The 11501-nt window shown below is 38.7% G+C and overlaps 1 protein-coding gene across 1 annotated transcript in view; it reads right to left on the bottom strand.

Annotated features, from left to right (window-relative positions):
* The window catches only part of SV2C (synaptic vesicle glycoprotein 2C), a 109435-nt gene extending 98285 nt beyond the window's left edge, over positions 1-11150 (bottom strand). Inside the window, exon 1 of the mRNA XM_068176869.1 lies at positions 10936-11150. The gene's annotated coding sequence lies outside the window, so the exon portion shown is untranslated. The remainder of the gene's footprint in view (positions 1-10935) is intronic.
* Positions 11151-11501: the final 351 nt, after the last annotated feature.

Consider the following 11501-nt stretch of genomic DNA (forward strand, 5'->3'; position numbering starts at 1 on the left):
GTATTTTAAAAAAAGAAATAATTTGAACAAACTAGCTACTGTGAAGTTCAGCCAATGAAAGGATACTTAAGCTCACAGTAGTTTTTTTCCCAGTCACAGGAGTGGAGGAAGGCAGTGCATTGGAACCTGTAGTTTGCTCCTCTTTCTAGATATTGAAATACAGATGTACAAAAAAAGCTTCCATTTTTTCATGTGTAAAAGGGACAATATAAAACGATTTTTCCCAACCAGGAAAAATATTTTTTTACCTAATAACCAAAATAAAATGGACCTAAAGTATGTTATACTCGATAAAGGATCATCAAAATTTAATATTTGAATTAAAATTGAAAATTCAGCTCCATTTCCTACTCATACCCTGGCAGCACTTTCTCTGTCAACACTTAGTTGCACAAGGTTTCCACTTTATCAACCGATTGGTCTTATTCTACAAGAACCTATGCCCTTGAGGAAATAATTCATATAAACAACCCCATAGCAATAAATAAGATTATAGATACATTACATATCTATGTGAATATAAATATACATTTGTACATATATGGGGAGCAACCTTCACTGGATGTTTTTCAGAAATTAGGTTTCTGTGTTTTGAATTCCCACAATCTGCTTCTGTACAACATTGGCCACAGAGCTAGGAATTTTTTTTAATTAAATAGTGCATCTGACTGCATTATTTTTAAGATTAATCATATGAAAAAAATATTGAAGAAATTTGCCATAGCTCTTACGCCCCTACAACTAGGAAAATCTTTTCAGCACAGGTTGCAGAAATCTTCATGTATTTCTAAGAGAATGAAAGAATTAACTGTGGCTGTCACATGTGAACTTGAAGGTAAACCTTCTATCTCACCACTAGCCCAAAATAACTTTGGCTGGTAAAAGTCTTCAGAACACTACAGTCTTCATGTTTTCTGAGCTACGTGAGGAGATTTATTCAACATATTATTTCCACCTTAGAATTACTTATTTTTTACTACAAAGTCCAGTAACTTCTATTCAAATTCTTTTTTTCTACTCCTAAGTACAGTTCCCTAGGAAGAGATAAATAGCCAAAAAGCTAAATAATGGCCAGCTATGAACTGACATTATATGCTACAACATTTCCATAAATAAACAGAGAATTAAATAATTCTGTAGTTCTACAATTTGGCCTTTAAACAATAGAATAAACAACATAATTTTTCAGCTAAATACATTTTTTTGTTAAGGTTGTTATCTGGATTTTTTATGTTTCTTCACTTGCTGGCATCTATAGTAATTCTATTCTGAAATATTATACCTGAAGCAAGCATATGGAAAGACTAGAATATTTAGGAAAAATTTTATTCCTATCTTTACCACAATATCCCCTAAAACACCCAAGTGGAATGTTGCCACACTTCAGGTCATACCCTTGAGTTCCTCACAGTTCAGCAAGTATACACAATAAAATTACTCTTTGGTGATTTCTATGAGAAAAAGCTACTTTAGAGAGCAGTGGATATAGTGAAAGAAGTTGGTTTGCAATAGTTTCCCACATACTGAAAAATATATTTTCTTCCTTTGGACTGCAGAGCTGACAGTCATCATGCTCGTTTGTTACTCTAATACAGAAATTAGCAAGTAATTTCTTCCGTGAAAATTTGTTCTTCTGAGAAATTACTTATTTCCTAGAAAGAAAGAGTTTCCCCATCTGCTAAGATTAAGTAGAATAGCAGCAGTGTGACATTCTACTTAATCATTTTGTACAGCTGGTTACAGCAAGGAATCTTCTATACTGTTTCACATGACCACATGAATGATAAATATTTGTTAAAGACAGAAAATAAAAGAACTTAAATCAGTTTTGTAACTCCTCGTAGTTTTCTGCCATGAAATCATAACTAAAATTGAACTGAAACCTTTAAAATTAAAAGGAAAATTGTAAGTAACCTTTAAAGTTTTTCATGCTATGTGGAGCAAAAACAACATACAGGAGGCAATTCAGTCATCTTCCCAAACAAAAGGGTGAGCCAGGTATGAGAAATAACTACTATTCACAGGCAATGAATTTCAATCCTAGCTGAGGATCTGAAAGACGTTTTCTCAATTTTCAAAATTTGAAGTCCACTAATACTTTCTAAAGCAACTGATAGGCTAAGCAATGACTTAAATGTAGTAGGGAAAATCACCCTGAATGGGTTACTCTTGAATTGTCCCTTAGTCACTTCAGTCACAAGATGTGTCAGAGCAATACTCAGTATTTTCCTTATAGTGCTTATAGTCAGTTGTTCCAGATTCATAATCAACACTGTAATGCTGTTTTACAACAGAAAAAAAGCTCTTTTTTAACCATTTAACAAATATGAACTGAAAGAGAATTTCCAAGAGTCTTCTTGTTTCTACAAAGGAAGTTAGTACAAAATCAAGCAGCACTCCACACAAAACTGCCTTGAGGAGGTAAGGTGTCTAGGACTAAAGCCTTATGGTTGCTTCCAGACTACTACTGAGTAGTGCCACATCCTGAACAGCTACTATCTTCATGAACAGACATGGTCATGGACAGGCAGTAGATAGCCAAGCCACAGTTCCAGCAAATATTTGTATTTTATTATTTTATTATTTTATTATTTATTGTATTTTATTAATTTGGATTTTAGCTGCTAAAATCCTTAAAGACCAAACTTTGCTCCATTCAATATAGGACCTAATAAATAATGGTCTTTGATAACAGCTACTTTTATCTATTTAACTCCTATTTTCTGAACATCTGGTTCTTAAAATGTGTTTGACCAGTTGGGTAGAGGCTTTTTTCCCCTCCCTGCCTTCTAGTTTTTCTGAACAAAGACACAGAACTACACTGATTGTATTATCTTCTATCCTTTGGGAGTTTGTGATTGGTTGTTCAGGTGCACAAAGACCGATCTCTTAATTATTTTTAATACAGGTATCACTGAATTCAACTGGAATATGTCTTCTAGTAAGGATTTTTGTAAATACGGGCCTAAATATATCTGTTGAGATATTCAGAGTTTAAGGAGTGAACTTATGGAACAGAAGATAGCTCATATCCTCAAGATCATGTAGTAAATAAAATTTTTAAGACCTTTACAATTAATAAAGACTTAGATTCTCCCAAATTCAGATGTGAAGTGAATACAGAATTAAATTTGAAGAAACAGAAATTGAATAAATTTTAGTGCATTTAAGCAAGCCACTGCTAGCTGTTTCCATTAGGGTCTAACACTTATACCACTTTTATGTTTTATGTTTTTAAGCAGCCTCACTTCTCCATGTCTACATTGTTTATTTGTTGTTTTGGTTTTGTTTTTTTTTTTTTTCCTTTTCAGTTCATTTGACGGCAAGGAGAGCACTGGAAAGGAATTAATATTCCAGCTGAATGGACCAAAGAAATTATCACAGACTAACATAAAAGGCTTTTCAGTTTTATCAACAAGTGGGCTGAATTTTTGCTGCAACAGTCTTGGCCTACCCAACTTGGGAAACCATATCAAATGTGTTAAACTTAAGAATCCATTCGCTATTTTAAGCAAAGAATTAAGTTATAAGTATATTCTTGCTGTTGCCCATAGGGATCATGTCCTCAGCAGGCAAATGTAGTGTCTAAAAAGGATTAAAACATACATAAAAAAATACATTTTTTCTCTTTAAAGGTGAACTTATACCTTTATAAGGTTTTATAAGGTAGTTATACACCTACAAAATGGATGTGATTTCTTCTGTTTATGGTACTGACAAACACACCCACACAAACTATTCTATGCTAATAAACATGAGAGTATCTGCCAAGGCTGACCATATAGGTTCTATCTAAATACAAGTTTCAGGTATCACTGAATATTTGGAATCTTAGAAGGTCACAAATTTTCTAGCCAAGAGCTTATTTATTGATCAATATAGCTAGGACTATTTAAAATCAGAGGGAAGATATTCAGAGAGGAAAAAAGATCAATTACTTTTTAGCCCTTTTCCTCCGACAGACCTCTACATTGACAGATTCTAAGCCAAATTCCCATTGAATGCAATTGCATTTACTGTATTTGAATTACGGTGAGATTTACTGGGATCTTAGCTAGTCCTTATATGTGAATATGCAATAAGTGTCCCTGCTCTCACAGCTGAGGAGAACCCACCTGTATAGAATACCTTTGCCAACTGACGCTTGAGCCATTACAAAATACTTGATAGCTCAATGGGACACTTATCTCCATGCTGTTTGTAGGTAGCCATGTCTCAAAATATTTTTCATGAAATTCCATGCTAGAAAAATCACACACAGTAACACCTTTCTAAGAGATAATGAGAGATGATTTCTCCAAGAAAAATCAGGTCCTCTGTACCAACATCAGTCTTTGGGCAAAGAGACCTCATGTTGACTTACCCTGCTGTACAGCATCGTGTACCCTGTGCAAATGAAGGACAAGCACATTCTGGAATGCATTAACAAGAATTTTACCTGAGGCAACATTCCTCTCTGTTTGTCAAGATATGGTTAGATTAGTATGTCCAATTTTGCCCCTCTTACCAATACATTGTTATAAGGAAGAAAGTCCTCATAATGAGCCAGTGAAGCATGGGAATGGTTACACAGAGAAGCCCTGAGGTCCTCATCCCTGGAGATACTTAAACTTTGGTTGTGAAAGGCCCTGAGCAACCCAATCTAACTATAAAAGCGTCCCTGCCTTTAGAAGCAGACTGGATTAAATAATTTCAAGGAGTACCTTCAAATGTACATTATTCAATGATGCTTTTGCACTGCAGTAGTATTGTGCAGAAACCTTCCCGTGAGTTTTAAATTAATTACCTTTGAAAGAGGACAATCTATCAGCATCCCAATCCTCACTGTAGGATAATCTCAAGTATGCCTGTAGTTCATTCAGAGCATCGTCTTGATGTACTAAACTGCCACAGAAACTAGCTATTTTAAACATCTTCATTATGTCTGCAGTATACTGCAACCAGTGATGAGATGGCATACCAAGGGAAAGAGCAGATTACATCTGCATAGCAGAGACTCCCATGAACCTTAGTACTCCTTTTTTTTCCCCACTTAACAGATAATCCCTAAAAAATTTCCAGGCACAGTAAGAAATTTGTTAGTTATATGTCTTACATCACTAAGGGTATTTTTGTCTGATATTCTCTCTGTTTCCAGAGTTTTATTTATTTAATGAAAGAAGTAACAGTTGAGTTATTTGAAAGTATGGCACTGCTCATAGGCTGAGAAAGAGTTAAAAGGATAATAGGATGCAGTGTCAGTGGCAGACTGTCCACCAGCTAATCATGAAGAGAGTCTGTGAGTTCTGCTCACAAGAAGCAGTATATAGACACCAAGAATTTTGCCCAAAAGAAAAAGCCAACAGCAACTGCACAACTATATGCTGATATGAAAAATAGGAGAACAAGACATCAAATGGTAACCTTTGGTACCTTCACCTACTGTATTCCAGGTGAATATTAAAATCACATGAGCCTGAGTGGAAAACATGAAACACACCAATCAGTCTAGCTTAAAAAGAAAAAAAAAAATAGACGTAAAGCTATGTTTAATTCTATTAATAGATATATATAGTTAATATATTAAGCATACATATAAGCATATGTATGCCTAATATAGAATGAAATCACAGAACCACAGGAATGGGTCAGATGGGGAGGGACCACAGTGGGTCACCTTGTCTAACCTCCCTGCATAAGCTAGGCCATCCCAGAACTCATGGCACAGAATTGAATCCAGATGGTTCTGGATTATCTCCAGTGAGGGAGGCTCCACACCCTCTCTGAGCAGCCTGTTTCATTGCAAGGTCACCTGCGCAATAAAGTCGTTCTTCATGTTCAGGTGGAACTTCCTGGACATCAGTGTCTGCCCATTGCCTCTTGTTCTATTGTTTGGCACCACCAGGAATAGCCTAGTCCGTCCTCTTGATACCCTCCCTTCAAATACTCGCATACATCAATGAGTTCCCTCTCACTTGTCTCTTCTCAAGACTGGACAGGCCTAACTTGCTCAGCCTTTCTTCTGTAAGAGAGATGCTACAGTCCTCTCATCAACTTTGTCACCTCCCACTGAACTCACCCTAGGAGATACGTCTCTCTTGTCCTGAGGAGTCCAGAACTAGACGCAGCACTCCTGGGGAGATCTTGCTAGGGCAAGAGCAGAGTAGAGGGGCAGGATCACCTTCCATGACCTGCTGGCAATGCTTTTCCTAATGCCCCTCAGGATACCACTGGCCTTCTTGGCCACCAGAACACACTGCTGGCTCATGGACAGTTCTGATCCAAGAAGTCATTAATTTCTCAGCCTTAGGAATAGTACAGGGAACCACTTTTTGTAAGGCTGCAGCAACAGCTGCGATCACCAGATAAAAGCAAAACCCTCCATGGTTAAGGGAGGTAGGGATGATAGAATACATTTTGCAAAGACATCTTGGGATAAACACTACTATGCTTACAAAAAGTGAATTTTATCCTCCAGCTCCATACAGAATTAAAATAGTGTCAGCTGAAGATACGGAGGTCCTGTGAGGTGCTGTGAATAAAGTCATGTCTCCATTCCACAGTTACCATGGTTAAATGGTAAAATAGTGATTAAATAATTACTTTCCCTAATGCATCTCATGAAGCTTTTTTCCTACACAAACCCTCATGTGATCAATAATGGGGAAAAATCCTGCAGGATGCTTTAATGCTGCTACGAACTGTGTGCATTGTAACATGGATTTTCCATCAAAAATCAAGATGTGCTTGTGAGACTCAGACTTCCACTCTAGAACAAAGCACATAACTAGGCCCATGCAGCCATGACCACAGAAATAACCTGCAGTGAAAGACAGAGCCAGCTACAGGGATGCTGCTTTATCTTAAAAAAAAAAAAAATCTTGCAGCTGGCAAGGAAACATGAAGCTGCAGCAGCACCATGTTTTTTATGAGTCTCAGATCAATATAAAGCTATATGCCTTGTGTGCTGAAGCAGATAAATTATGTGGTAGGTGTCATTTGTATTTTTCATACGGTGCATCTTTAGTTCAATTAGAAATATTTGGATGGAATCTCCACCTGATCGTGAAAGTCTCAAAAATGAAAGGATGCTAACGATATCTTAGTATTATTACAGTGAATTACACTGTATTACACCTTTAAGCAATTTTGTTTGTTGTGTATGCAACATTTAAACTTTTATTAGCCCCTCTGGGTGAGAAAATGACTGAGACTTGGAACCACAGAGAAGGAAGGATTGTGCTTGATGTTGCTTTCCTCCATTTGTTGTTTTTTTATTTTACAAGAGGACAAAGGCTTCAATAGTAATCATGCTAAAGAAATTTACGTTTGAGTTTATTTCATGCACACTTATTTATCTCTTGCTGACATAAAAATGGTAATTTGAAAACAAACCTGACTAATAGATCACTGACCTGTAACAAGTACATATTTTTATTTATACAAGAATATGTACTCTGTATGTTTAGAATATCTCTAGATGAACTGTGTAGCAATATAGAAAATCAAAGATGAATTAAAGGTGTTAGGTTATCAACCACCGCTTTATGGAAAAAGAGGCCCACCGTGTTTTGCAACAAAGATACTAGAGAATACAAAACATTTGATTTAAAACTGAAGCAGTTTGCTAAGTTAAAAGGAAAATTCAACTACCTTTTTCTTTGCAATGTCAATACTTTGAGCAAGACTTTCAATATTTTTTCCTTTATATTGCTTACAAACACTTAAAAGAAGACAAGCTGTAAATCTAGTCCTCTGAGTCATTTCACAAAGGACTCCATTCTGTTTTAACAGGAAAATGTTATGCACTACATCATATGAAAGCAGTGGCAGCAGCTGTGAGTTCCCTATCGCAGGTTTGCAAACACATTTAATCTAATTGATGAGCTTTTGTTTAAACATGCATTGATATGCATCCTGTGGTGCATACAGTTTGCAAAGATTCACAGCAATATACAGCCCAAGTGATCTGCCTGTGATGCTGAAACAACTTCTATAATATTAAGAATGTGAAATATTTTTTTAATACTACTTTCATGCAAGAAAAAGAACCCAAATCAAACAAATAAACAAAAAACAAAAAAGAAAAGAAAAATAAAAAGAGAAAACACAACTAATAAAACCCCTAGATAATTATATAGCTAGATTCATTCTATTCCACGCTGAAACCTACAATTCGATTCACACTAATTTAACAGAATGATCAGGACCACTGTGGATAAACTTTTGTCAGTTGTGCTTTGAAACACACATTTCAAAAAGCCTATTTGAAATCTGCCACTAGTGCAAGTAATTTACACAAGTTTACATTCCCAGGTATATACACGTTCAATTACAGATTTCACATTGTCACCTGATGTAACACCATGTTTTGTAAACATAACATTTTTTAGTATTGTTTTCCTTTTTTGCAAGTATCTTTTTGGACATTGCTCTGAACTGAAAAAATCCTAACATCTTTGCTTTATTATTTTTGAAAAAAAAATTAGATTTCTCAAATATATAATCAGAAAACATTTGGTTTGATTTCTTTTGGTCAAATTTAAATCCATTTTTCCCAAAAGCAATGATACATAATTTAACATCAAATTGCCATCAGAGAAACTCTGTATCTAGTCACTGCTACTGATGTTCAGGGTCATTTTTATTGAAACACCATAGGAATACAGCTTTAGAAATACAGACATTAAACAAATTATTGTATTTTCTTTTTCCTCAAGTATCAATTCAAGATGTTTGGAGGCTCAGCATGAATCAATAATTTTAACTGACTGTCTTTTTCTCTGTATTTGGCCTAAGCAAAGCTTTCATCCAAGTAGAACTCCACTTGGAACTTACTGTGACTATTTTATCAAATTCTTCATTTCTTTGGAATACAGAAAAGTGATATTTCTTGCTCCCACATTGAGGAAATGGATTAAAAAAAAAAAACCAAACAAAAAAACCTAAACAAACAAACAGAAAACCCCAACAAAACCCAAAAATAGTAAGCTATCATTCAGGGAAATTGTAGAAAATGCCTAGGTGAGAGGGAAGGAATGGAGTTTGGTTTACCATGCTGCTTTCATTATTCAGGAAAATACTGAATAAATGAACAGTTACAGGGAAAACCGAACATTTTACAAGATGGTGAAATTGTTTTCATTCCCATGGGGAACTCAACCCATGCAAAAAAAAATGTAAAACTTCTATTTGGGAGAATATGTGACACAATTAAAACAGGACCCGCCAATTAAAGGACTTGGAGGAATACTATACTATTTACAATTAATCAAATCAGAGACCTTCATTTGGCTTGTATGTTGGGAGGTTTTTTCCCTGAAACCCTTTATGGCTTATTGTGAATTCATCAGGAAATCCTTCCAGTATCTCCTTACAGCTCTACTTCCAGTTCTATCTGCAATTCCCTTGAGAAGCAGTAATTTTTGGCATAGTTTGTGCCACCTTTACAGATGAATTCAGCAGCTCCCTCTCTCGCCTAAGGCAGAAGTTCCTGTTAGCTCCCTGCACTGCAGTGCAATGCAGCCCAAATACCAGCAGCACCAAGTGTGTTTGTCTGAGTAGGTTTTCCTTGTGTTGTACTAACCTCTGCAATCCATCCCCCCCTCCATCAGAGATACACTCAGCAGCGTCCTAACCCTTTATGGATAGGAGAGCAGGATACTATCAATCACAGAGGAGCCTGGGTGATCTCAGCATCTTTCGATGACACAGCCTCCCTCCTCCCCACCTTCTTTATATGCTTCTTCCTCATCTTTTTCTTCTCTCCTCAGCCCCCTCCCTTCTGTACAGATGTGCCATGCCCACCCCAGCCAGGATGACTCAGCTCCCACCCTTGTCCCCTACTCACACTGCACCCATAGTGTTTTGCAGGATTAGGCCCCTAAACCTAACCAGTGACCTACACATTCAATTACCCATATCACCCAGCCCAACAGCCCCAGCGGTGTCTTGCCTCCACTCACGACTGCCAGACCAGCTCCTATGCCTCTTTTGATTCCTCAAGCTCTTCTATCCTGCAATCCTCTTTAAATTAGATGTGTGTTGCCTAGAAAATTATCACCATCCCATGGCTCTTCCTAACCCTAGGACTTGGACTATACTTTTCATCACTATGACTTCTCTGTTCTCTCCTCCCCACACATGTCAGAATCCTCAGGACCAAAGCCCCTTGCAAAACAGGAGTTAGTATGTTTTGGAGAACTCCTTTCCTGAAGCTGCAGAGAAAGAAATCCCTCCCTGCCCCTTACGGGTCAAGAATGCCAAACTATTTTCTCAACACAGTCAATGCAGGTGACAATCCTTGAAGGAAATCTATAGTGATAAAAGCAACAGTGTTTTCAAAACCACTTAAATTGGTTATTCTCTTTGTTTTATTCTGCCGCCCCCCCCCCCCTTCCTTTTTTGTTGCAAGGTCTGAAATGCTGATTGTTCCCTTCTTAACAGATCTTAGAAAGTGTCGGTCTCCTGAGGAACTGGAATTGACAACCTCTCTGCACCTTTGGTTTTCCTCGCCATCCTTACTGCTATAACATCTGCAAACTTGTATTCCTCAAACATCTGGAACCTCGACACCCCTGGTTTTTGCTCCCCTAGCGTGCAAAAGTTTCAGCTTTAATAAGCCAGATTCTAAAGCGAAGATTAGACGGTCATAACTCCTCGGATCTGTGTAACCTGCTCTCTCTGTGCAAAGACTGAGATCTGGATAGAGCTGGAGTGAGCAGCAGCCTAGCACAGACTGCTCACGCTCACCGCGGAGATGAGAGGGAACCCCGCGCTGCCGTCTAGCGCCCGACCTGCGCCGAAAAGAGCTCTACCCCGTCCCCGGCAAGCAAGACCCCTGTAAGTCCCATGAAGTCAAGCATGAAAAAAGAAAAAAAGAAAAGAAAAAGAAAAAAAAAAAAAAAGTTGCTCTCGAGCAGTCGCGGCAGCCCTAGTGCCCGGGGCATCACTTACCGGGGGGCAGACGGCGAAGCGCCGCGGCAGCTCCCTCCACTCCGGCTGCCGCTGCCTCCTGCTCGCGGCGTGAAGCTGCGGGAGGGAGCGAGGAGCCTTTCGGAGGAGCCGCCGAGCGTGACAGACCAGAGGAGGGGCGGACCGGAGCGGCTGTGTGGGCTTCGCGTTGCGGTGGAGCCTCTGCGGCAGTGCCGGGGAGAGGGGGAGCGTGCGGGAGCGGCGGGAGGCGCGGGGCGGGCGGCGGCTGCCACCATCAATAACCGGAGGCGTGGGTGCGGGGAGGGCAATCCCCACCGCAGGCAGCGGCCGGAGCCGGCGGAGGGGAGGCACAGAAACGCCCTCCCGCCCCCGTCGCCGGCACGGCTGGGAAACCGCCGTGGAAACAGGGCTCTTCTTCCTGCTAGAAGAGAAAAAATAGTGACGCTCACGCATTCACTTTATTGAAGAAGACAGTGTTCTATGAGAGGTGAGGATAGGTGAGAGCATATGGAATTGCTTGTTTCAATACAGGTTGCAACAGGCCCGATGATCACCCAGAGATCACTGCATCCCTCCTCTTTACTCTC

Source organism: Anomalospiza imberbis, chromosome Z (assembly GCF_031753505.1).
Source record: "Anomalospiza imberbis isolate Cuckoo-Finch-1a 21T00152 chromosome Z, ASM3175350v1, whole genome shotgun sequence".
In the NCBI taxonomy this organism is placed as follows: domain Eukaryota; kingdom Metazoa; phylum Chordata; class Aves; order Passeriformes; family Viduidae; genus Anomalospiza; species Anomalospiza imberbis.